Source organism: Gossypium arboreum, chromosome 8 (genome assembly GCF_025698485.1).
Source record: "Gossypium arboreum isolate Shixiya-1 chromosome 8, ASM2569848v2, whole genome shotgun sequence".
Taxonomy (NCBI): domain Eukaryota; kingdom Viridiplantae; phylum Streptophyta; class Magnoliopsida; order Malvales; family Malvaceae; genus Gossypium; species Gossypium arboreum.
Genome location: NC_069077.1, coordinates 36,495,053 through 36,519,630, shown reverse-complemented (window position 1 = coordinate 36,519,630; position 24,578 = coordinate 36,495,053). Strand labels below are relative to the sequence as shown.

The 24,578-nt window shown below is 35.8% G+C and overlaps 1 non-coding gene across 1 annotated transcript; it reads right to left on the bottom strand.

The window, feature by feature from the left end:
* Positions 1–3,661: 3,661 nt before the first annotated feature.
* Positions 3,662–3,768, bottom strand: LOC128279914 (small nucleolar RNA R71). The gene has a single exon (XR_008270099.1). It is a non-coding gene; the product is annotated as a small nucleolar RNA R71 (small nucleolar RNA).
* Positions 3,769–24,578: the final 20,810 nt, after the last annotated feature.

Here is a 24,578-nt window from a genome sequence, read left to right as displayed (position 1 = left end):
CCTATTAACAAGACTTGGACTTGGATAGATACACGGATCCAACCAAAACACACCAGTTTGGCACCCAGTGCCTCATCGGATAATTCAAAGTAATAGATTGACACCCAGTGTCTCATCCGCCATGCCGAAGTAAATTGGTACCCAGTACCTCATCAAATTTATCCGAAGTAATAATTTGACACCCAGTGCCTCATCGACTAGTGGTCGAAGCATCCCTGGATTCTTTCAATCCTATGGCATGCCAACTATATCCAACTCAGCCCGATACAGTTAATAGGGTTTCCGGTTCACTTTTCAGACACAACCAATATTCAGTATTCAATTGTCACAAAATTCAAATTTCAATACCAATCAATAATTTCATCAATCACAAATTCATATAATCTCAATTCAATATCATGATAATAATAAACAGCACTCACCTTAATTACTTATCATACATATTAATTTAAAATACAACAAATAAAAATTTCTAAATTCAGATTATAGAAATACAAACCGTAGTTCTCGAGCTACTCCTCATTAATCTTGTCTTTTCTTTTCTTAGTTGAGGTCTCCGGCACAATGTTAGCTACGAAAATTAAAACAATTTCAAATCATTAATACAGACAATTTCATATTGAATATTTAAATTTTTATTCAACTTTTGCTCACATTTCAATTTAATCCTTAATCAAAAGTAGCTTTATTTTTTTTAAAACTAATTTCATATTTTCATTCAACTCCCACTTTAGACTAATTTCAACATTCAAATTTCACCAAAACCCTAATTTTGAAATTCCCTCAATTTAGTCCCTATTACTCAAAACTTATGATTTGTTTTACAATTCAATCCCTTTTTTACTTCTAACTTGAAATTCTATCAATTTAACCTCTAACACTTCAATTTATTCAACATGAACAACTTCAAAAATTCAATAACTTCTAAAATTTCAATATAAATCAAGTATTATTTTGTTTTAGGATTTTAAAAACATTAAAATTTTAAGAAAATTGACTAAATTGACTTACCACTTTGAGTTTGAACCTTAAAACCCTAAATTTTCTCCTTTCTTTTCTTTTCCCTTTTTCTTCTTTCTTTCCCATGTTTCGTTCCCCAATAATATTATAATATAATATATTTTTAGTTATACAATAAGAAATACATGTATTATTATATACATATGATTATTACACATGTATTTCACCATTACCATACTTTTGTCATAATTTTGTTTAATTACTTATTTATTTTATACTTTAATTATAATATAATATAATATAATATAATAATATTTTCTTAAATAATAAGTAAGTGTATATAATTATTACAAGTATATGTATAATATTGTTACACATGTAATTTACTACTACCATACAATTGTAAATTTTATGGTTTATTTGCTTAATTAGTCCCTTTACTTTTCTCTATTCTATTATTAAGCTTTCTCACTTTATTCAATTTAATTCTTATACCTAATTAACCTTAATTTAAACAAATTCACCTAACCAAAACCTAATTAACTACATTAGTAATCATCGTAAATATTTTTAATAAATATTTACGAATTCATTTTTTAAAAACGGAGACCCAAAATTATACTTTCCGATACCTGGTAAATCATAATATATACATGTTTTTACCCTATGCTTGGCATATTTTTGGAAGGATTATCATAAGATTTAATGAATTTGATGCTCCTAATCCTTTAATTGCATGTTTCATACTCAAGAGAGCCTAGGATAGCAAAAAGAGCAAGAAACGGGCCAAAAATGGACAAACTGGGTCTAATTCAGTGTTTCACACGGCCTAGGCACTTCCACACGGGTAATCCACATGCCCGTGTGTGACATACGGGTAGGCCACACGCCCGTTTGGCATGGTCGTGTCGATATTAAACCAAGTCAGAATTGCACACGGCCTAAGGACCTTCACATGGGTGTGGCACATTGTTATGTCCCCGTTGAGCCAAAGTCTAATTCTATTCGGAAAAGGCTAATTTTGGGCTATTTTGGGCATTCCGAAGTCTATATAAACACCCTATAAGAGGATCAAGGGGGACACGCAGAGTAGAAAAGAGAAAATACTCAAGGACAGCCATCGGAATCAGCTCGGAAGGAGGACTTACTTCAAGACTGAAGATCTCCATTCAATTTCCTTAGAAGTTCTTTCGGTTTCTTTATGTTTTGTTTTTTTCCCAATTTTGAGATGTTTTCCATTATTATGAACTAAACTCCCCAAATACCTATGGGAGATGAAACCTAAGATAGATCTTATTACTATTTGAATTATATGATAAATAATTGTTCTTATTCTTAATTGTGAGATTTAATCCTGTTTTAATATTTTAGGATATTAATTCAGGTTTTGATGTGCTTATTCAGTGGAGAAAAAGTCCCTGTTTAAGAGTAGATCGTTCATAATTAAGCGGAGTTGCATGCAATCCTAAAGATAGGACAACATAAATCTACCGGCTTAGAGTCAAATCTAATAAGGGAATCCATAGATCGAGCTAATGTGACAATAGGGATTTTAATTATAAAGAGATTTCAATTAATCAACCTAGAGTCAGTTGTTCTTAGTCTCGAGAGAGATATTAACATAAATCAGGGATTTCTACGGATTAAGTCAAGTGAATAAATCATCTATTTCAGAAGTGATAAGTGAAGTCTAGGCGGATTCTTCCTTGGCTATTGTCTTCTCCATCGGTTTTCTAAACAGTATTTTTGAACTTTTACCTCTGTTGTAATCTTAGTTAATTAGATAATTAGTCTTAGTTAAAACATTCCTTTAATTTGTTAGGCTTGATAATAAAAAGATAGTAATTACTAGTACTTTTAGTCCTTGTGGATACGATATTTTCAGTCTCACCATAACTATACTACTGTTCGATAGGTGCGTTTGCCTTAGTCCAATTTTTAGTTAGTTTAGCGATCATCAAGTTTTTGGCACCGTTGCCGGGGACCAAGATATTAGCAACGCTTGATTTTTGTTACTTTAGCCATTTTTACTTTTATTGCAATATACTTTTTGTTTTTAGTTTTATTTTTCTTTTCTAAATTTTTATTTTTAATTGCTTCTGGCAGGTGTCTCTAGTTTATGACTAGGAGGAACCCGTCAGGACCTCTGCTTTTTGCCAGTGAGATCGAGAGCATAGCTCGCAGAAACCGAAGAGAAATAAGGCGAAGTCTACAATACATAGAGGAAGAGCGAGAGGACGATATCCGTACTACAATTGAGGAGATGGCTTATAATCAGAATAATCCACTACCTCTTATGGTTGTTGCAAATATAGTAAATCAGAATCCTGCACCTCGTACTATGTATGATTATGCTAAACCTACTTTAACAGGAACTGAATCGAGTATAGTTAGACTTGCTATTTCTGCAAATAATTTTGAACTGAAATCTAACACGATTCAAATGACACAACAGTTTGTTCAGTTTGATGGTTTGCAGGACGAGGACCCAAACACTCATTTAGCAAATTTTCTAGAATTCTGCCACACCTTTAAGATCAATGGCGTTTCTGACGATGCCATTCACCTTTGGTTGTTTCCCTTTTCATTAAGGAATAAGGCCAAACAATGGTTGAACTCGTTACCACGAGGGTCAATCACTACTTGGGAACAAATGACCGAAAAAATTTTACTTAAATATTTCCCGCCAGCTAAAACGGCTAAATTGAGGAATGATATCTCTTCTTTTATGCAGATGGATTTACAAACTCTTTATGATGCATGGGAGAGATACAAGGACTTATTGAGAAGGTGCCCTCACCATGGGTTACCTCTATGGCTACAGGTTCAAACTTTCCACAATGGTTTGAATCCTCAACTAGACAAATGATTGACTCAAATGCTAGTGGAACTATCAATAATAAGACACCTGAAGAGGCTTATAAGTTCATAAAAGAGATGTCACTGAATAATTATCAGTGGCAAGTCATGAGGACAAAGCAGACAAAAGCAGGCAGCGTTTTTAACGTCAATTCGATTGCTATACCTTTCAATCACGTAAAACTTTTGAATAGAAAAATTAATGGTCTACTTGGTTCTACACAGGTTCATCCAGTAATGCAGTGCGATGCAAGTGGAGGTGGAACAAACAATTCAGAATATCCACCCTACGGTCCTAACATGGAGAACGAGAAAATGACTTATATGGGTAATAATCCTCGACCTCAAAATAATCCTTATAGTAACACTTACAATGTAGGTTGGAGGAACCACCCAAATTTCTCATAGGGAGGCCAAGGGAATCAAAGACCACCACCCCCTCCAGGCTTCCAACAACAAACTTACCAGCAAGAGAAAAAGCCGAATCTTGAAGAGATGATGACAAATTTTATTTTAGTAGCGGAAACCCGTTTTTAGAACACTGAAATTGCACTTAAAAATCAACAAGCATCAATTCAAGGACTCAAGAATCAAATCAGATAGCTGGCTAAGATGATTTCAGAAAGACCACCAGGGAGTCTACCTAGTAACACCGAACCCAATCCAAAAGAGCATGTAAAAGCAGTTACACTAAGGAGTGGGACAGTGTTAGCTGAACCTGAAAACAATGAAAAATTGGTGTTGAGGGAATATAAACCACCAATCCCGTATCCAGCAAAGTTGAAGAAAGACCTCATACATGCACAATTCAGTAAATTTCTTGAACTTTTTAAACAGTTACATATTAACTTACCTTTTGTTCAAGCTATCTCATAGATGCCTACATATGCAAAATTTTTGAAAGATCTTTTAACAAATAAAAGGAAGTTTGAAGAATTGTTTACAGTGGAACTCAACGAAGAGTGCTCGGCCATACTCTAGTATACACTGCCAACCAAACTGAAAGATCTTGGAAATTTTACTATTCCCTACTTAATTAGTAGTTTAAATGTTGAGAAGGCACTAGATGATTTAGGCGCTAGAATTAATTTGATGCCCTACAAAATGTTCAAGCAGCTTGGCCTTGGGGAACCAAAACCTACTAGGATGAGTATCCAACTAGCTGACAGATCTGTTAAACATCCTAGGGGTATTATCGAGGATGTACTTGTAAAAGTAGATAAATTCATATTCCCTGTTGATTTTGTTGTGCTTGACATGGATGAGGATGTTAAGGTGCCTTTAATTTTAGGTTGCCTATTTTTAGCCACTACTAGGGCTATTATTGATGTGGGTAACGGTAATCTTGTGCTTAGGGTAGGTAACGAAGAGATTATTTTTAAAATTTATGATGCCATGAGATTTTTTAGGGAATAAGATGACTCATGTTATTTTATTGATTCTATTAATCATGCTACTCAAGATTCTTTACAAGAAATCGTACATAAGGACACGTTGGAACTGTGTCTTGCCCAAGGAGAGGAGGTAAATGATGATGATTCTGCGATAGGTAAGGTAAAAGCTGAACTAAATTCTAATTAGCCTTCACTGAGACAAAAGAGCTACGAGGGTATTGAGGTAAACAATGAATTAAAATTAAAACCCTCTATTGAAGAACCTCCTAAATTGGAATTAAAGCAACTACCAAATCACTTAGAATATGCGTTTCTTTGAAATAATTCCACATTACCAGTGATTATTGCTTCAAATTTATAGCCAACTGAAAAGGACGAGTTACTCCAAGTGTTGAAGGAGCACAAAAGAGCCATAGCTTGGAAGATTTTTGACATAAGAGGGATCAGTCCTTCTTTTTGCACACATAAAATTTTAATGGAAGATGAATATAAACCTTGTGTGCAAGCTCAAAGGCGATTGAATCCTAACATGAAAGAAGTTGTAAAAGCCGAGGTAATTAAACTTCTAGATGTTGTAATTATTTATCCTATTTCTGACAATTCTTGGGTGAGTCCTGTGTAGGTTGTTCCTAAGAAAGAAGGCATGACTGTTGTGGCCAATGAGAAGAACTAATTAATCCCAACGCGAACAGTCACAGGATGGAGAGTTTGCATTGACTATAGGAAATTGAATGATACCACAAGAAAAGATCACTTTCCCTTACCGTTCATTGATCAGATGTTGGAAAGATTATCTGGGCATATGTATTATTGCTTCCTAGATGGACTCATTGGTTATTTCCAAATCCTAATAGCTCCTGAGGTCCAAGAGAAAATGACATTTACATGTCCATACGATACGTTTGCTTATCGATGAATGCCTTTTGGATTATGTAATGCTCCTGGTACTTTTCAGTGATGCATGTTGGCCATTTTTGATGAACTCATGGAAGATATTATGGAGGTATTTATGGATGATTTCTCGGTATTCGGTAACTCTTTCCATCTTTGCCTTGAAAATTTAAAACGAGTTCTAATAGGATGTGAAGAAACGAACGTTATACTGAATTGGGAAAAATGTCACTTCATGCTTCGTGAAGGGATTGTGTTAGGCCACAAAATTTCTAGTAAGGGAATCGAGGTTGACAAAGCGAAAGTTAAAATTGTAACACCCAGATTTTAGGCCTAGTCAGAACAGTGGTTTTGGGACCACAAATCTGACGATGAAAATTTTTTTTTATTATATTTTTATGGTCTACGATTTCACGGAATAATTTCGTGAAAATTTCGTTCAAAAATTTTGACGTTCGGGCACTTAATTTAGTCAAAAGGACTAAATCGTAAAAAGTGCAAAAGTTGAGTTCTACATACTAGAGGTGTCCAATTGTTATGAAATTTTAAATTGAGGGTCCTTAAATGGTAATTAGACCATTGGTTAATTTTTGGACAAAAATAGACATGAAATGGGTGTAATAAAATATTTTTAAGTTAGGGGTATTTTGGTAAACTAATAATTAAAAGAATTAAAAAAGGGAAATAAGCCAAATTAGCTATCATCTTCTTCATTCAACCGTTTCTACCAGTAGCAGCCATGGTTATGATTTTTTCAAACTCCCAAGCTCGTTTGTAAGTGCTCCCCAGCCCCGTTTTTAAAGTTCTTTACATTTTTGAAATCCTGGTAACTTGGTTAAGCTTATTATAGCAATAATTTAACCTAGGGTTTATATTTGGAAAAATCCCATAGGTGAAATGTCTTTATTTTTATGTTTTATGGTAGAATATGAAGCTTGAAATTGTGTTAAACAACTTTTACTAAGCTATTTTATTTGAAAACGAGTAAAACGACATAATCGGTAAAAATACCTAATGTTCATAAGTACATGTTAGAGTGCGAATTTGATGTTGCTATAGAAGGTAAAAATGACCAGCATGTCATAAAACATAAGGAAATAGGATGAAGTTTAATTTACGAGCCTAAGGGCAAAAATGTAATTTTGACAAAGTTTAGGGGCAAAATTTTAATTTTTCCAAAATATGATTTTCGGTTAATTTGAATAATCTGAGTCCTAATTATGCTATATTTGAAATGATAGAGCAAGGAAAAATTGAAATTCAAGCTAAAATCAGAAAATATCAGGTTGTGGACAAAATGGTAAAAATGACCATTTTCGCATACGAGGTAAGTTCATATGATTTTTAATAATGCAATGTGTAATTTAATGTTATTGCCTTGATATTAAATGAGATGTAAGTTCATGTGTAAATGTAGTAACATAATTATCATTTTAAGTAATTTAATGTTATTTATATGATATGATGATTATTATTATGAAATATTATACTTTGTGGATTATTATTTAGTAATATGCAAATTATGTGAGCTACTTGATAAGTATGAAATGCTACCGAGTATCGGTTCCAACATTCCGTGGAAGACAACAAAGATGTGTGATCAAGGAAAATCCCGTTTGAACCTTAGGAATAGATTAGGATACAAGTGACATGTCACTAGGATATTTGAGTTCTGAACTCGTTGAGTTGAGTCCGAGTTCGTGAGATGTAACTAGGCATTCGAACTCGTTGAGTTGAGTTTGAGTTCACTTATGGATTCGAACAGTCGAGCTCGTTGAGTTGAGTCCGAGTTCACTTATGGGTGGGTTACATGGTAGCTTGGCTACACATATATTCCCCAGGCTATTGAGTTTGTCTAGCTGTGGGCATGGCACTTATGTGCATGCATTCCGTGTATCCGATTATATTTTGAGTGTTCAACGGGTAATTTAGCGAAGTATTCGTTGATGATCCCAATGAGATAAGCCATTGGTGAGTATGTCTTTGAGTTATGTTACAATTTGTACAGATATGTATACTAAACTTATGTGTGATGCCTTGACATGTGATGATCTATAATGTATATAGTATTTGGTGAATATTATGAAAATTACATGATTTGGAATAAGTCCTTGATCCCTGATGACATTGAGATTATGGATTTATGCTTATGAAGCATAATTATGCGTTCTTACCATTATGAATGAAATGATATTGTATGGATTTAGTGAATAATAGTAATGAATGAGTAAATTTAGCCTTGGCAGTTTTGGGTTACTGCAGTGGTGCAAATTTGTAAATTCACCATAAATTGTGGAAATTGAATTAGGGGCTGAATAAAATATAAGGTTAAATCCCAATGAGTCTGGTTTCACATAGAAGAAACGGTATATGCAATTGAAATTTATATTATGAGATATTTAAATCATTGTGAGACAGAGTCTGAATGACTTCGTGATCCCCTGTTTCAATTTGAAAAAATCATTAACAATTGTATAAAAATAATTATGGTCTGTAATATATATTATTAAAATCCTTAATTAGTCTATTATCTAGAAAGATAGATTAGAGAATTATCCAAATACTGTACTATGAGAAAAATAATTTTTAGTGAAGAGGGGTCAGAACTGTTGGACAACAAAACAGGGGAAACTTTAATGAATAAACTGTACTAATTGGCTAAGCCAAAAATTCTGGAAATTTTATGGGAGAAATGTATATGAGTCTAGTTTCAAGAAAAATTAATGAAACTTAATTTGGAGTTCGTATCTCGAGATATAAATGAATTAGTAACTATAACTCGGTAAAACAGCTTAACCTGAACAAGAGTAAATTGTACAATTATGATGTTTTACCTTAAAAAAAACATGTGGGTAATTGCTTATTAACTTCATATGGACTTACTAAGTGTAAAGCTTACACGTCCTCTCTACTTCTTCAGTTTTGACTGGTCGGCTTGGGGTTAGAGATCGTCGGAGGCAAAAACACATTATTAAGCTATCATTTTTGGGAGAATTAATTCAAATATTAGAAATATCAAGTGAGTGGCATGCATAGGAAGTTGGTTTGTGATATGTATTATTATTATGACTTTGACCATACGTATCGGTCTGCATTGAGTTATCGTATATAATCATGAGATGTGGTCCTTATCCATTATGGTTTGCAAGTTTAATTAATCATGCCATGTCCTATGTTTTGATGTGATGATATAGCTAGCTTTGTTTGTTATTGCATGATTATGGATGTGTAAGTGTTCATTTATGCCACGTTATATGTCTTTAAATATGAGTTTATGCATGTGTTTGAAAAGTTTTGAATCTATTTGTATGTTTAAGTCTGGTAATGCCTCGTACCCTATTCCGTCCTTGGATACAGGTAAGGGGTGTTACAAAAACTATTGAGAAATTACCTTCCCCCTAGTTCAGTTAAGGCAATTCGGAGCTTTTTAGGACATGCTAGATTTTATAGAAGATTTATTAAAGATTTTTCTAAAATAGCTAAGCCTTCAACGAATTTACTAGAAAAAGATGTGCCTTTCAATTTCAATCAGGAATGTTTAAAAGCATTTAATACTCTTAAAGATAAATTAATTAATCTCCAATTGTAGTTGCACCTAATTGGAATTTATCTTTTGAACTAATGTGTGATGCGAGTGATTTTGCAATAGGTGCAGTTCTTGGACAGAGGAAAGACAAGCACTTTCAACCGATCTATTATGCTAGCAAAACATTGACAGCTGCACAAGAAAATTATACGGCGACTGAGAAATAATTGTTGGCTGTGGTTTTTGCATTCGATAAATTTAGACCATATTTAATAAGTTGTCGTTTACACTGACCATTCTTCTCTTCGGTACCTCCTTACTAAAATAGATGCAAAACCTCGACTAATAGGATGGATTTTATTGTTGCAGGAATTCGATTTAGAAATTCAAGATAAGAAGGGAGCAGAAAATCTTGCAGCAGATCACCCATCTAGGTTAGAAAACCTACATCTCAAGGAGCTTGATGAACATGAGATAAATGACTCATTCCATGAAGAACAACTCTTTCCTACATCTGACTCCGAGGAACCTTGGTTCGCAGACATTGCAAATTATTTAGTTGCTAACGTTACACCAAAAGGGTTGACACATCAGCAAAAGAAATGCTTCTTTTTCGATCTAAAAAACTACTTTTGGGAAGATCCTTTTCTTTTTCGTATATGTGCAGATCAAGTCTTTAGAAGATGCGTTATGAAGTCAGAAGAAATTAGAATCTTGGAACATTGCCACTCAAGAACAACTAGAGGACATTACAGTGGGACTAGGACCGTACATAAAACACTCAAATCAGGTTTTTATTGGCCCACACTATTCAAAGACACCAACAGGTATGTTACTTCTTGTGATAAATTCCAACGAACAAGTAATATCTCTAAACATGACGAAATACCTCAAACGTACATGCTTTCATGTGAAATATTTGATGTATGGGGTATTGACTTCATGGATCCATTCCCTAGCTCATTTGGGAATAAGTATATCTTAGTAGTCGTTGATTATATGTCTAAATGGGTGGAAGCCCAAGCCTTACCTACTAATGATGCTAGAGTGGTGGTGAGGTTCCTTAAGAAACTCTTCTCTCGATTTGGAACACCTAGAACAATTATCAGTGATAGGGGTACTCATTTTTGTAATGCTCAATTTGATAAAACCCTTAAGAAATATGGAGTTTACCATAGAACAGCTACTCCTTACCATCCTCAAAACAATGGACAAGTTGAAGTCGCAAACTGAGAGCTTAAACGTATCCTAGAAAAGACTGTAGAGTCAAATAGGAAGGATTGGGCAAAGAAAATAGATGATGCTTTATGGGCCTATAGAACTGCTTTTAAGACCCCCATAGGAACATCTCCTTACAGACTTGTTTATGGAAAGAGTTGTCATTTACCTTTCGAACTAGAACATAAAGCATTTTGGGCTATAAAATTCCTAAACTTTGATCCTAAACTCGCAGGTGAAAAGAGATTGATGCAGCTGAACGAGTTAGATGAATGGCGAGCTAATGCATATGAGAACTCACAACTGTATAAAGAAGCCACGAAGCACAGCCATGATGCTCGTTTAAGGCAACACAAGCAATTTGAAGCTGGAGATCTTGTCCTGCTATACAACTCAATGCTCAAATTCTTTCCTGGGAAGATAAAATCACGATGGTCAGGTCCATTCATAGTCCAAACCGTTTTTCCATATGGCACAGTAGAGGTAAGTCATCCAACCCAAGGCACTTTCAAAGTGAATGGACATCGTCTTAAACTTTATAACGGTGAGGATTTTAAAGACAATGGAGAGGAGATACGGCTCAGCGAACCTGCCTAAACATACCCACAAGGTAAAGTCAAGCTTAGACTCAAAATAAGCGCTCCTTAGGAGTCAACCCGAGCACTAACCCCACTAAATAACTTTAGTTTGTTTTTCTATTTTTTATAATCTAACTGCAGGTAATCATGGCACACACGGCCAGACTCACAGGTGTGCCCTAGGCCGTGTGCTCACCACAGGTAGGAGACATGGACGTGTCCATGACCGTGCTAAAACAGGACAAACATTTTCCCCAAGACAGGATGACACACGGGCTGCAATAAATAGCCACGGCTGTGCGATACGGCCGTGAGCACAACACAGGTAAGGGACACGGGCATGTCCAGACCGTGGTGAAACTGTACTTTAATTCCCTAAAAATTAGCTAACGCATGGCATGCGTTAAATCACCACGGCCATGTGAGGTAGCCATGGAAAGCACACGATCATGAACACGGGTGTGCCTGAGGCCGTGTGGGTACTTGCACAAACAACTAAAACTTTCAACAAGTCAGAATACAATACGAACGTATGCCACGGCATGCCAGAAAGCCGTGTGCAATCCTGATTACTAGACACGGGCGTGTTGGACTTACCACGGGCATGGGAGAAGCAAATGAAGCACCACATGGCAGTACGATATGGTCGTATGGGTCACACAGCCTAGACACACGAGCTTGTCCACAGGCCATGTGCGATACTAACTTAAATCATTAGACCATAAGCACAAGTCATGAACACAGGCGTGAGAGAAGCGAACGAGCATGCACACGACCTTGGCACACTGGCGTGTCTAAGGGGCCGTGTGCGACACTGACTTAAAATTTCATGAAAAACACGGGCTAGAAGCACACCACACGGGCATGGGCCACGGCCGTGTGGACAAACACGGGGTTGGCACGACCGTGGCCCCCTTTTATTCCCCTCCCCCAACCCTAATTTCTTTTCACCCCTATTTAAACCCCACTATTCATCCCTTTCACTCCCTTTACTATTCATCTCCCCTACAGCCGCCGCAAGTCACGACCTCTTTTACTTCAGCCACCATTCTCTAACGAGCCGTCGGTGACAAACTTTCCCCACTATCCTTTCCTACTCACACTTGCCCCTTCTCCCTTCTTCCTCCTTGTTCACCCCCTAACAGCCACAAAACCTCTCCTCTCCTCCCTTTTTCCCCTATACCACTCACACAACCACCCATACCTTCAACCGGTCACACCGACTGTTCAACCACCGTCCACTACCACCGACCACCACTATCAGTTCCCTTTTTTGCACCCCTAAGTGCTTTGGAATATTTTAGTTGTTTTATTACTATTAGTATTTTTAGTATTATTATTCCTATTACTTTACTCCTGTTTATCTTATTAATTCCATACATTGTTATTGCTCCACTGATATCATTGGTTCTTGTTGATGATTTTATACCTAAGTTAAGTTTTAAACTTTCGTAGTACTCTGTATCTATATTTTAGGGTCATTTGTTTGTTGATTTAATACATATTTTGCTGGCTCATCTATACTCAGTAATCATTTAGTTAGTTTCTACTAGGGGTTAAGGGTCTACTATTTCATCTGCTTGATTAAAGTTGACTATGGCTGCTTCCTAGTTTGCCGATTATATTAATTTGTCCAAATTAAATTTTATGTTTACTTTCGCAGGACATTATGACAAATACTCGTGGGACAAAGGCTACAGTCCCCGCTTCTAAAAAGCAGAAAGGCCTAGGAGCGACATCCTCAGGTTCCACCACTGAGATACGCCATGCATTCCTTCAATTTCCACCAGATCCCGAGGAGGAATTATTTCAGATTCTATGTGCCCGACCTATTGGTGTGGGCCGATGCATCGATTAGGCCGCAATAGAGCAGGTCCACCTAGCTGATTCAGTTTAGGCCCTCTTCACTACCGCTCCTTGGAACCGCTTTTTCGACATCATTGAGGCGACATACCTAGAGCTCACCTTGGAACTTTGCTCGACCTTTCAGCTACAGAAAGTTATGGCGAAGTACGACGACCTAGGCATAATCCAATTCCATCTTGGCAGACTTGTGCAACAATTAAGTATCCTAGAATTTGGGGTCGCCTTGGGACTTTATACAGAAGACTTCATGGAGGCCGATAATTTCCCCCATCTCCACCGTCACATCCATTACGCACCCTCCTCTTGTTGGGCTGCCCTCATACCTGCTACCGGCGTCTATGATCCCAGCTGTTCCAAGGCATCGGCTCTCTCTCCAACATTGCTATACCTTCACGCCCTTTTAGCTCACACCTTAACAAGGCGATGAGAGAGAATCGGCGTCGTTAACACTCATGATGCATACTTTCTATGAAGCATGAAGCAAGGGCATATTTTTTATCTCGCATACTCCATCGCCTTTGCCTTTCGCCATCAAACCGAACAGCACTGAAAGGGAGTTATCAGCATCGGCCCTTATGTGACTCGACTAGCTCGACACTTTGGGCTCCTGAACACATCAGCATAGTCCTCATCGCTCACACTCATGGGCCAGATCTCCCCACAGGGCATCTCGAGTATGCTCTACATAAGGATGATAGAGCGTCGTCGCGGGTTCGATCCTTCTCAATACCGACTAGCACGAGCCACAGATGAGGATGACCCCGAGGATATTCCTGATGATATCTCTTCATTTCATGAGGACCCACCGTCTCTGCCACCACCAAGACACCGACCAGTTCATTCAACTGCTTCATTAACAAAAATTTCTGACCACCTAGATCGATTTAAGCAATATTGCACTCAGTGATTTGAAAACATGGAGGCGACTCTAGAACAGATTTACCAGCATTTCCACATTTTGCCTCCAGTAACACCACTGGACGATCCAGCTGCCGATGAGGACTTTTGAGTCCATTTATTTTCACTTTAGTTGTTTTTTCTTTTCTTTTTATTTTTCCTTTTATTTTTATTTCTATTTCTATTTTTTTATGTTCTAAAAAGACTTTGATTAGTATATTTTAAATCCCTGAATTCTATAGTTGTTCCTTTATAAGTAACCCTAACAACCCCATCAATATAACTCTCTATAACATCACTGGTGATATCGCAGTTTCAAAAGGCTCACTAGATTGGTGCTACTCAGAAATATACAAACAGACCCATGAGAAAAGAGAATCCACGACTGCCATGTCCTGCTCGACCACGACCATAGCCACCACGACACCGACCACCACGATAACCTCTTCACTGGGCGCTGTGATTATGGAACCCAACCTCTACCACCAGCTTCACACCTGTCTAATGTCACATACACATCACTTCCAATGTCTATAAACCCACTTTCGCTCTTCCAAGGACTACATCCAAATTCAGGACAGTTTCACTTCTCCCCCTACTCTATGATATTATGCTTATATTATTATTATATATCTTTGTATATTGAGAACAATCTACACCTTAAGTGTGTGGAGGTTCTGATATTCTGTTTATCAAAAAATCCTTGAATCATATCGTGTTCTTAAATAATTTTCTCATTTCACTATTAGAATGGATTTTGATTGATTTATAATGGTTATTGATATGTTTTGAATTAAATCATAGGTAATTATGCTTTGAATGTTTAAACTTTAAGTCATTATAGAATCAAGCATGATAAGTTGACTTTTGAGTAGTAAAATTGTTAGGTTGTTTCCCTGAATTGAGGTATTATCTTGAAGTTTTGAATTTCCAAGAGTGACATCAAATACCTATAATTTTCATGAGATTTTGAGTCTTTTTGAGCATATATCTTTCTTGCTCACTTATTTTGTTGGTTATGAGTGTGTCAACATTGATTTGCTATTCTAGAACTTGCATCGATTATACATGTCGAGAGCACACCTTTGATTTGATTACTAAAATGATAAAGGCACTTAGGTTTTAACACATTTACCCCATAAAAAGCCTACCCACATAATTGACCCCTAGTGAACCTCTTTGAGCCTTAACCATTGTTTCATGATTTTCCCCTTAACGATTTACCCACGGCTGAACCCTTTTTGATTCGTTAAGAATTTTTTTTTTTATTGACTCCCTTTTTATCGAGCTTTGATTTGATTAGTTACCTAACTATTTCCGTCCATTTTAGTTTCTGGATTATTATGTACTATCTATTACTTGTTCTTATTCTAAAAAAAACTTATATTTATATTCATTCAATTACATATTGTTTTAAAGAGCTTGGATAAGTTAAAGTTCATATATTAAGGGAAAGCTCACTTCATCTTAGAAAGTTTTATTTCAGGCACATGTTTGCAATCAGTAATTTGTTTTTTTTCTTCTAAGTTGGGTAATTTATTAAATTAATCTCAATTCTAACCCTCTTTTTCAACCTTTATCCACACCTTTAACCCAAGCCCCATTACAACCTTGTTAAAGACCTTTTGATTCGTGAATCATCTCATTTTTTGTGGTGAGGATTTGATTTTCATGCAAGCCTATGGTAATAACTTTTCATGTTTGACTATTGAGTGTTTAATTATTGAACCTTAAACACTTTGAATGATTTGAATGAATCTTTAGTGAGGATATCAACTCTTGTCAATTTGGAATTAAAGGTGATTACCTAGAAAAAGGGGGAAACATATGATTTTATGATTAAAATGCTCAACTTAGATTGTTTGAAACTTTGATGTTCTTTTAGTTGAATTCTCAATGTGTGATTATCTATGGATTACTTCGAAACATTTTTTATGAGAATTATAAGTTAAGAAGAATTAATTTTAATTGTGGGTTGAAAATTTTTGCTTGAAGACAAGCAAATGCTTAAGTGTGGGGATATTTGATAAACCATAATATATACATGTTTTTACCCTATGCTTGGCATATTTTTCGAAGGATTATCATAAGATTTAATGAATTTGATGCTCCTAATCCTTTAATTTCATGTTTCATACTCAGGAGAGCTTAGGATAGCAAAAAGAGCAAGAAACGGGCCAAAAACGGACAAATTGGGTCTAATTCAGTGTTTCACACGGCCTAGGCACTTCCACACAGGTAATCCACACGCCCGTGTGTGACACACGGGTAGGCCACACACCCATGTGGCATGGCCGTGTCGACATTAAACCAAGTCAGAATTGCAGACGACCTGAAGACCTTCAAACGGGCGTGGCACACGGCCGTGTCCTTGTCGAGCCAAAGTTTAATTCTATTCGAAAAAGACTAATTTTGGGCTATTTTGGGCATTCCAAAGTCTATATAAACACCCTAGAAAAGGATCAAGGGGGACACGCAAAGTAGAAAGGAGAAAATACTCAAGGACAGCCATCGGAATCAGCTCGGAAGTAAGATCTACTTTAAGACTGAAGATCTCCATTCAATTTCCTTAGAAGTTCTTTGGGTTTCTTTATGTTTTGTTGTTTTCCCAATTTTGAGATGTTTTCCATTATTATGAACTAAACTCCCCAAATACCTATGGGAGATGAAACCTAAGACGGATCTTATTACTATTTGAATTATATGATAAATACTTTCTCTTATTCTTAATTGTGAGATTTAATCTTTGTTTTAATATTTCAGGATATTAATTTAGGTTTTGATGTGCTTATTCCGTGGAGAAAAATTCCTTGTTTAAGAGTAGATCCTCCATAATTAAGCAGAGTTGCATGCAATCCTAGAGATAGGACAACATAAATCTGTCGGATTAGAGTCAAATCTAATAAGGGAATCCATAGATCGAGTTAATGCGACAATTGAGGTTTTAATTAGAAAGAGATTTCAATTAATCAACCTAGAGTCAGTTGTTCTTAGTCTCGAGAGAGATATTAACATAAATCAGGGACTTCTACGGATTAAGTCAAGTGAATAAATCGTCTAATTCAAAAGTGATAAGTGAAGTCTAGGTAGATTCTTCCTTGGGTATTGTCTTCTCTATCAGTTTCCTAAACAGTATTTTCCAACTTTTACCTCTGTCGTAATCTTAGTTAATTAGATAATTTGTCTTAGTTAAAACATTCCTTTAATTGTTAGGCTAGTTAAGAAAAAGATAGTAATTACTAGTACTTTTAGTCCTTGTAGATATGATATTTCCGGTCTCACCATAACTATACTACTGTTCGATAGGTGCGCTTGCCTTAGTCGAATTTTTAGTTAGTTTAGCGACCATTAATACCCATGACTATCGAGTCATTACAGGATACTTCAGTCATATCTGGATAAATTTGTTGTTGTATTTAACATTGATATTCTAATTTACTCAAGGTACAAGATTGAGCATGCTCACCATTTGCAAATTGTATTACAAATTCTGTGAGATAAACAGTTGTACGAGAAGTTCAGTAATGAATTTTGACTCTGAGAGGTTGGATTTTTGGGACACGTAATTTTTGTGCATGGCATCTGAGTTGGTCTGAATAGGATTTCTGTAATTTTGAGCTGGAAACCTCCGAAAATTGTTACTGAGGTAAGAAGTTTCCAAGCCTTACTCAGATATTATAGATGATTCATTAAAAGCTTTTCGATGATTGCTTTACCATCGACAATGTTGTTATAGAAAAATGTTGATTTTGTTTGGTCAGAAAAGTGCCAATAGAGTTTAGATCGATTGAAATCCATGTTAACAGAAGCTCTAGTTTTGACTTAGCTTGAATCCGGGAAAGAATTCATCATTTAATGTGCTGATTAATTAAACGGATAAGGTTGTGTGTTGATGCAGGATGGTAAAGTAATAGCTTATGTCTCTCGACAATTGAACCCACACGAGTAGAACTATCCAACACACGATATAGAATTAGCAGTCGTTGTTTTTCCTTTGAAAATTTGGTGACATTACCTGGATGATGAGAAATTTCATATCTTTACCGACCATAAAAGTTTGAAATACTTGATGACTTAAAAAGAATTGAAACTGAGGCAGCGTCAATGGCTTAAACTATTGAGATATAATGATATGGTCATTAATTATCATCTAGGTAAAGTTAATGTGGTACTTAATGCTTTGAGCCAGAAATCTCTATTTGCATTGGGAGCTATGAATGTCCAGTTGACTATGAGACGTGATGGTTTTATTCTAGTCAAGATAAGGGCTAAATTGTTATTCCTGCTGAGAATTCGAGAGTTACAAAAGGATGCTTCAGAGTTGCAAGCTAAACAAGAATTGGTTAATAATGCACAGACAACTGAGTTCAGTGTTAGTGATGATGAGAATTTGTATTTCCACAACCGATTGTGAATACCAAATGCTTCTGAGCTAAAACAAGACATTTTACACAAGGCACATAGCAGTATTTATTCTATACATCTGAGCAGCAACAAAATGTATAACGATCTAAAATAGACTTATTGGTGGTCGAGAACGAAACGTGATATCTTAGATTTTGTACCAAAGTGTTTGGTATGTGAGCAAGTGAAAGAAAAATATCAGGTTTCGTCTAGTTTGTTACAACTTGTTATGATTCTGGAGTGGAAATGGGAACAAGTTACAATGGATTTCGTATTGAGTTTGCCTTCGACACTAGAAAAGAAAGATTTGATCTGGGTAATTGTTGACAGATTGACTAAATCAACTCATTTTACTCTAGACAGAATTTATTATTCACTTAATAAGCTATTTGAGTTGTATCTTGCTAAGGTTGTTAGGTTACTCGATGTACCATTATCCATTATTTCTGATTGTGAACCAAGGTTTACCTCTAGATTTTGGGGTAAATTATAGGAAGCTTTAGGGAGTAAATTGAACTTTAGTATAACTTTTCATCCTCAGACAAAAGGACAATCATAACAAGTAATACAGATTCTAAAATATATGTTCTGATGTTGTACCATTGAGTTTGAGGGTAGTTGGAAGAAATTTATGTCGTTAGCTGAGTTTGCTTATAGTAACAACTACCAAATGGGCATAAAAATGACACCGTGTAAGGCCTTATGTGGGCGCATATGTAAAACTCCATTGTATTGATTCGAGTTGAGCGAAAGCAAACTTACAGGAACTGATTTGATTTGTGAGTGTAACACCCCTCACCCTTATTCAACGTCATAATAGGGTTACGGAGTATTACCGGACTTGTAACATAAACAACCATCCAATTTGAATAAAAAATATCAACCAAATGTAATTCCAATCAAATACAATCACATTGTCCCTATTACAAGCCTACAAGGCCCTAAACCTACTGTGGGAGTGGTTCGAGAATAAATCGATAACTCAAGAAATTTTTACAAAGCTTAGAAAATTTTCTTAAAAACAACGGACTCACGCCCGTGTGGCCCGGCCTATGTCTCACACGGCCAAAGACACTCCCGTGTCACAGGCCGTGTGGACATTCAAAATAAGAGTACATGGCTATGTCCCAGCCCGTGTTCAACCCCATGTAACTCTCTGAATTGGGTGACACGGCCAACACACATGCCCATGTGGCTAGCCCGTGTGCCCTAAAAATGGCAATGCACACAACTATGTGCCAGGCCATGCCAAACCTATAGGTTATACTGACTTATGCCACACAGTCATGTCACACGCCCGTGAGTGAGGCCATGTGAAGCATACTAGCTTGATTTCTAATTCAACACCAGGGGACACACGACCATGTAACCTGACCATGTATCGTACACGACTGAGACACATGCTCGTGTCTCTACCCGTGTGGAAAAAAATAGGCTATTTACCAAGCCAATTTGCCACCCAAATTTACATGTACCTACACAAACCAAATGGTACATATTCATAGCATAAATGAACATCTAACTTAACCACAATCAAGGCTAAATCATACCATTTCTAGTACTAGCAACGAACATGCTTATAAACTCATGTTTTACTCATTCAAAACATACCAAATACACATATACGAATCAACTAACTAAACCTTTCCCAAACATACATCATTTTGTACCAATTCACAAGCACAAATCAACCATTTAACAACTATATTACCTATCACAAGCAATTATGAACTCATCAATAAAGAGCATTAACACATATATATGTATATATATACATCACCATCTTAGACAAAATAAGCCAACACAAATGGCCAAAATACATATACCAAAAAGACCAAATCCCTATACATGCCATATACTTAAAATACCACAGTTCATAGGTACCAAGTGATAGGTGGATAGTGTGAAGTGATCTCTGACAATCCCCAAGTCCGAGCTAGCTTGATAACACTATAAAACACAGAAAAATAAACAAAGTAAGCTATAAAGCTTAATAAGCTCGTATAAAATAAACTCAATTCAATCACAAGATTATAATTCAACAATTTGAATATATCAACATTTAGCATATATTAGCTAACAAACCTTTCATATACACAATTATGATATTTATCACATTCTTCACAAGTTTCTTCGAACCAAAGCTTATACATGTCACGTACGTACCTATACCATCTTATATCATTCTCATACTCAATCACATCATTCGTTTACCCATTAAACCATTCGAAATAGAAGTTGGATACTCAAGAGTCTCACACATTAAGTACCTATACCATGGCCGGAAGACAAATCAAGGTAAGCTTATATCCGAAATACTTATATTATGGTCCGAAGCAATATCAGCTAATATTCATGGCCCGAAGCCAAATCAGTATAACTTGTACCCGAAGAACTAATATCATGGCCTGAAGCCAACTCAATGTATCCCCTAATGACATGTCACTAGTATCCTAAACTATTCATAAGGTTCAACCGGGATTTCAAATGTCGAATCGTCGTTGAATCACTATCGATCATATCCATAGTCTCGTATTCACTATTTATGCAATATCAAAGCATATGAAATACATTTTTATTAAAACTTATAATATACGAACTTACCTCGGGTTCAAAAATAATGAAATTGGTCGATTAATCGATTACTTTGTCATTTCCCTGATCTAATTCCAAATTCCACTTTTCTTGATCTATATAATATCAAATTCAGCTCATTTAGTTATCCCTCTATTAAATTTAGTCCAAAACACACTTTAAAGCATATTTACACTTTTGCCCTTAATATTTCAAAATTTTTACAATTTACTGCTTATTTCACAAAATTACAAATTCATGAAATTTAATCACAACCCATGCTCACCGAATTACCATTATACCCCTAGTAGCCCATACTTTTCATTTATTACACATTTTAACCACTAAATTTACACATTTCACAATTTAACCCTTAATTTGCTTTTTCACTAAAAATCACTTAACAAAACTTTTATATCTATCAACAAGCATTCATAATCTATAAAGAAACTTCAAAACACATGCTTCTTCATCAACGGCAACAGTCAAAATCTTTAAAAATTTTTCAAAATAGTCCTTGGGCTAGCTAGACCTAGTTTGTAACACCCTTCACCCTTATCCAACTACAGGACAGGGTTCGAGGCGTTACCGGACTTAAACATTCACAAACATACAAAACTGGGTCACCAAATTTCGCCCAAAATTAAAAATTTTCAAACACATGCATATCATCCTTTATACAGGCCTTCGAGGCCTAAAACATACATCGGAGAGGTTCGGGAGAAAACCGAAAACATTCAATAAACTTTGGGCAACTTAATAAATTTTTTTACTTTCGAGAGTTACACGCCCGTGTGGGTGGGGCCGTCTGGTCACATACGCCCATGTGGCTTGGGACACGCCCATGTCCTCAGCCCGTGCAACTCTCTGTTTTTCATGTCAGTAAAATAATTTATACCGCACGGCCAGGCCACACGCCCGTGTACTAGGCCGTGTCCTCCACACGGTTGAGATACATGGCCGTGTCTCTGCCCGTGTAACTAACGCTTAGGCTATTTTCCAAGCCTTATGTTGACCCAAAACTTTTACACATCATAGGCACAAATTATAACATCAATTTAATGTTTAATCAACCTTTGGTGAAATTCAATTAAATAATTTACATGTTGTCATACATGTGTTTATTACCCAACACTTAATCTCTACACATTCAACAATTGTCCATGTTCAATCATTATCATCTTACTACCATGCCACACATTCACTCCATGGCCACGACCATCTCGAATGGTCCTGGGGCATTCATCATGTACATGTTTCATATACTTCTCATACATAATAAACAAGCATAATCACATAACCACATCACAAGACATTAACACATACCACGGACGAATAGGCTTACAAGCCAAAATCATTATAAGCCACATCTCATGGCTATATACAATGAATTAATATAAGACAACATCTTGGCCAAAACATAAAAACACATATCAATAATTAAGTCCCTATACATGCCACTCACTTCAAGAAATTAAGTTTCAACAATACTCCAAAGATGGTAGCTTGATAATGTGAGGTTGCCTCCGACGATCTCCAACCCTGAGTCGACCTAAAGACACTAGAAGAAATGGAAGGGAGAGTAAGCTTTACGCTTAATAAGTCGATATGAAAATAATAAGCATTTTAACAACATGTTTCCTTAGGTAAAACAACTATACTTACACTTTTACTCATATTTTGGTCAAGCTATCTACTCGAGCCATAGTCGATAAATTATTTATAACTTGAGCTACAGGACTCTAAATTAAGATCTATTAATTTTCCCTAAAACTAGACTCATTTATCTTATTACGATAAAATTTCCAGAATTTTTGTTCTAGCCAATAAGTACAGTTTATTCTTTAAACTTTCCCTTATTTTGCTGTCTGACAGCTTTGACCTCTATCTACTAAAAATCAAATATCTCATAGTACAAGACTCGGGTAATGTTCCTGTCTCTTTCTATTGAAAATAGACTCATTAAGGATTTCATTCATATTAATTTTAACTCATAATTATTTTTTTACAATTTCACGAGATTTTCAAAATTTAAGACAGGGGAGTCTGGAATCACTCCGACTCTGTCTCACAAGAATTCAGATATCTCATAATAAAAAATCCTTTTGCGTACATTTTTTTCCTTTATGTGAAATTAAAATCATTAAGCTTTAATTTAATATATTAGTAAGCCTCTAGTTCAACTTCTACCATTTATGGTGATTTTTCAAAGTCGGGCTACTGCTGCTGTTCAACACTATTTTGGAGCAAAATCACAATAGCTATCATAATTTCATTATCACATTGATCATGGACTCATTATTTCCTAAATCCCATATTCAATTACATAATGTAAGTTAACATGATATTGTAACACAATTCATAATCATAAGCATAAAGATGGTTCGTCTTTCAAATCTTTTCACTTGTTCATCATGTATACACATACATATGCATGAATTCACTTACTTATCATTTATCACATTTCAATAAGGCATCACTTATGAGTATAATGTACGTACCTGTACATATCCATAGCATATTGATTAACTTTACCTTTATCACCACACCCATCTCGAGACTTTCATCGCGTTATTCATTATAATACCCATTGAATTTCTTGGAACTCTCAATGGATAGTCTATTTATCGTCAAGTCATACAAGTGATCATCTCAAGTACGCGCTCCTGCGAACCTCACATCTTACGGGGGGATTACCTGTCCAGGCTAAATCCCCCATAATATAAACTCATAGAGTATTGTCGGGATTACCAGTCCAGGCTAAATCCCCTACGACGACATATACTTAAATGAGATCGGATCTGAATTACCAATCTTCAGATCCTAATCGGATTACCCGTCCGGGCTAAATCCTTACTGCACACATATTCTTCAGGAGGCTCGACCACTTAAGGAACACCCGTCCAAGCTAGATCCTTTTCTATATTTGAGATCAACGGATTACCCGTCCGAGCTAAATACTTTTCTGCAACACATGTAGGATCTCGAGTCATGTAAGCCATGGTTTATCCATCGGATTTCCCTTTTTATTCAATCGAGATTTTTCTCTTTTCATCAAGTATCTCATTATGCATAGCTGATCATGCAATGTACATCCAATTCAACACATTTCCATGTTTATTTAGACATTAGTCCATGAAATAAACATGGTATTGCATACAATTATATTTAGGCATTTGTTACAATATATAATCTTTATATCAACTAAATAAATATCCATCACACAATGCTAATACATCAATTTAAGTTCAAGTATGAACGATAATATCATTGCATTATCATTGACATATGAACTTACCTCGGTTTCGAGTACGACTATTTATTTCGAGTTTGTGCTTAACCTTGTTCAACCTCGTTCTAAGCTCGAATCTTGTTTTCCTTGATCTATAATATCACATTTAACCTACTAAT